This window comes from Pinus tabuliformis, chromosome 2_1 (genome assembly GCF_031772625.1).
Source record: "Pinus tabuliformis cultivar Carrire ecotype Pingquan chromosome 2_1, CPIR1, whole genome shotgun sequence".
Classification (NCBI taxonomy): domain Eukaryota; kingdom Viridiplantae; phylum Streptophyta; class Pinopsida; order Pinales; family Pinaceae; genus Pinus; species Pinus tabuliformis.
Genome location: NC_142299.1, coordinates 9,308,797 through 9,313,326, shown reverse-complemented (window position 1 = coordinate 9,313,326; position 4,530 = coordinate 9,308,797).

The window sequence follows — 4,530 nt, the reverse complement described above, 5'->3', positions numbered from 1 at the left end:
GTGATTTGGTCAACTGTGAGGTAAAAGATTTCCCAACCCAGGTGAAATGAAAAAGTGTCGTGCTCAAGAGTGGTAATAAAGTTTCGTTTGAGACAAAAGGTGACAAATAGGTTCATTCTTCTCTCTTTTCCCCCACCATTTCTGGCAAGTACCTCTTTATTTTTAACAAGCTTGAGGAGGATAACATATGCTTGGTTATAAGCTCATCCTTCGGACGAGTCCAACCTAGTTTAAATTCGAACCCTAGGAAGGAGTGGTTCGTTCCTGTTTGTAATTGAACAGGTCCTTTACTGTAAAAGTTTAACGAGCCCAGTATAGGAGAAACTCGGCGTTTTTCATTTTTAGAGAGTCTGAAAAAACTTAAGGAAACTCCACGTTGAACTTTTTCGTAAGTTTGTGTCCCTCAAGCCCGAAAAAGTATAAAATAATACCTGGGGGAACCGCTTGATCTTGCGACCAAGGAGTACTTTCATAATAGTGTCGTTGACCTGAAAAGTAAAAAGCGATCAAAGACACGTCGTTTTAGTTCCTTATCGAGTTTGAAACGACAAAAACCCGGCAATCTTTTCCTGATTTTACGGTCAGAAAAGAGCTAAAAGGGGACCGTCTTTTAATTCCGTTTTAACGAGTGAAAAAGAGACACTCGGCGATCTTTTCATGTTTTAGGAGTCAGAAAAGGGCTTAAAAGATGACTCTGATATTTTTATTAGTGAAAATTACAATTTCCCTCGAAATCCCTTTGTCCTGCACAAAAGCGACACATTACTCATACCTGTTTAAAATAGGCAAAAATTCATTGAAAAACATCTTTTCATGGTAAAAAATGAACTCATTCACCCAAAAAACCTATAAAAAGACCTTTTACCATGTCATTTTTACCGTTTGACTTTGAAGATTGAAAAAGGAGCTTTTGACAAGAAACTTCCCGTGGTCGCTGCGGAAAATCTGACCGTCGGAATCGAACGCCGCTTCACCGAGGTATTTTACACATCCCACTCTTCATTTCTATCCGTTTAGAATTTAGTTTTTGGTCTCTGTTTTATTTTTTGGGGGGGGTTTGGGTTCAAAATGCGCCCCTCGGCGGACGCAGGTGCCCTTCGGGTGACCTGCGTCCCCCGACTTTTTCTCACACGGGAAAAAGGTCGGGGGACGCAGCCCACCTTCAGGAAAACTGCGTCCGGACGCCCTGTGCTACAAAGCCGGGGTGCGTCCTCCGCAAAGGGCGCATTTCAAAACCCCAACTCTTTCAAAAAACCACCAAATTTGCTCAAATTAATTTCTAATTGATTCTTTTGATGTGCAGGACCTTGAACATGTTAGACTGGAGAGAGAGAGAGCACGTAGAGGACGATGAAGCTGCGATTAACCACCAACCCTCTCTGGATGCCTTAAGAACATGTGGATTGTACAAATATTGGACCATACCGGGCATGAGGGGCCAGGTAAGATTTTTGGAATGGCTGGTTGAGCGATGGAACGTTCAGGATCAATGTTTTTACATTGGAGGGCACCAGCTCGAGATAGAGCCCTCGGATGTATACTTTCTCACTGGCTTGCCAAACAGAGGTGAGCAACTCAAGCTTGCGGGGACCAGGCCGGGTGGCCAATCCCTTGATGATCTCCGCGAGGAGTGGTGCAGACCAGGGACTCGCCATAAAAAGGGCGTGCAGATAAAACACATCGCTCTGGCGGAACTTAGAGTTATTGCATTTACGGTCACCAGGATTTGTGGCGCGGCCGCCTTGCACATTGCCTCCGGATCCCAAATGCGGATGGCAGTTGACTGTTACCAAGGCACCATCTTCAACTGGTGCGAAGCTGTGTCGGCTCATATGAAGAGCCAACTGACCAAGGCAAAGAACGGACGACTAAAGACTTTTGGATATGGGCCTATAGTCGTGAGCTTTGCCTTGGAGAGAGTTCCTATGCTGATCCCTCAGCAACTCACTGTTGATGACTTGGGTCCTCGGGAGCCAAAGCTTGTTCGATGGGTTGCGGTGATGGCCCGGCATCCTGACGAGGGTGCTGCAGTGGTTCGATTCTCAGACAGTTACTTCGACTGGCTAGAGGGCCAGCTTTTTGTGATACAAGACTTTCCATATGCCGGAATGGATTTCAGAGGTGATCCGGACATGGTTCTTCCACAGGGAGAACAATGGGATGACAGAGGTACTTTCATTTTCACAAGTTTTCTAATTATGTATTTTTTATTTTTCATATATATCGTCTCAAAGTAACAGTAAAATTTTAAAAATGCAGATGTTGGACCACAGCGTCCAGCCAATCTCCGGCCTTACGACAGACGACATCCAGCTGCACCGGCACCGGCCCCACAGGATGCGGCTGCGGAAGTACTAGCTGATTTGGAGCATGATCTAGAGCGTCTCACGGCAGATATACCTGAGACTACTATGGATGATATTCCTATGAGGCTTCAGCGCTTCGTAGTTGCGGTCCCTGGACCGTTTAGGAGATTTTTGCGTAAGGTAGCGCGCGCAGTGGTGTCGTACAGAGAGCACCACCAGTGATTGACTAGTCACTTTTGTAGTCACATGTGACATTTTTGACTTTTTGTACTATCATTTTGCCGATCATAAGGTGTGTTAAACCTATGATCGAAGACGATGTATATATTTTTGGACACACTTCTATCTATATCTATATATCACTATTACCGGCTTATCTTGTTTAACATGTATGATGAAATGTCTTTTAAATTTACTTGCATGATTATTATAAATGTCTGTCCAACACTCGAGAAGCAATTGCATCTGCTAATGTATTCAAAGACCTTGGAATATGTTGATATTCAATGTAATCAAATTCACGTTCCAAGAGACGCACTCTCAAAAACAACCTTAACAACACAGGATTTCTAATGGCATAAACTCTATTAAGCTGTAATACAACAAGTTCAGAATCTAACCTCACAATCAAACGTCGAATTCCAAATGAAATAGATTCGGATAATAATTCAACCACTGCACTGTATTCTGCAATGTTATTCGTTGTTTGACCGAGGCTTACCCCATGCATAGAAACTAACTCGTCAGAGGGTGAATAGATAACCCAAGCTGCGGAAGAGATATTCCGTGTACTACGACAAGCACCATCAGCAAATCCAATGTATGTTTGGAGAGGCGTCGACATCTACAATATCAAGAGTAAAACCAAGATAAGCCAGGATAATGACGAAAACCACACTTGCTAAGCTAAGCACACTGACTAAACTAACACACTTGCTAGCTAGAAAGGAAATCTAACCTATCTAAAAATTTCTCCATCCATCATTTTAAGCATAATACCTCTTTAGGTAAAGTCCATTTCTGGGTTTGCCCAAAGAGTCCCCATCAAAATCAACTAACTCATAAGCCCCTTTTGCTAGCTTTCGCTTTACAATGTAGGGCCCATGCCACATGGGAACGAATTTTCCAGCACCTAGCTTATCGTTCGCTTGATCATATAATAGTACTAGGTCTCCTTCTGAAAAACTTCGAGGAGTTACATTTTTATCGTACTGGGCTTTCATTCGTTTTGCGTGAGTCTCGATGGCTAAAGTAGCGTCACGTCGAGTCTCATCTAATTTAGCCAAGTATAACAACCGTTTCTCCTCTTCGGAAGTAGCTGGAAGTAATTCGACAGCCATTTGAAGTGATGGGATTTCGCACTCAATAGGTAACACAGCTTCTAAGCCATAAACTAGCTGAAAAGGGGTGAAACCTGTTGAATTTTTCACTGAAGTTCGATATGCCCATAGCGCCGAAAATAACATGTTATGCCAATTCGTTCGATGGATACCAATGATCCGTCGAATCATGACGACTAGAACTTTGTTGATTGACTCAACCAAACCGTTGGCTTGCGGATAATAAGGTGTAGAGCTATCGTGGCGCAAACCAAGCTGGCTTGTAAGTTCAGTCATCATGACATTTCGAAAATGGCTTCCATGGTCCGTAATGATTGCTTGTGGGACACCAAACCTAGTTATGATATGATTGAATACGAAAAGTGCAGCTGTCTTGCCGCTTGCGTCGAATGTAGGCATCGCCTCGGCCCACTTAGTAAAATAATCAACCGCAAGGATGATATACGCATGCCCCCCGGCCGAGTGAGGGTTACAAGTAATAAAGTCAATGCCCCATTTGGCGAATGGACCAGCGGCAATTATAGGGTGGAGAGGAGCAGGTGGAGCGCGCATCTTGCGATCAAACACTTGACAGTTGTGGCATTTTCTGACGGCAAGGATACAATCTTTAAACATAGACGGCCAGAAATAGCCAGCGCGCAACACCTTCTGAGCTGTGGCATACCCAGACATATGACCGCCACATGCTCCAGAGTGACAATCATTCAAAACTCTCTCAGCCTCATCGTGAGTTAAACAACGTCGAAAAACTAAGTCTGCCCCCAGGCGATAAAGTGTATCTCCAATAATTCTGTATTGCTGGGATTGAAACCGAATTTTTCGACGGTTTTCCTTGGAAGCTTCAGGCCGAAAGGTTTGGGTTTGGAGATAGATGATTATATCCC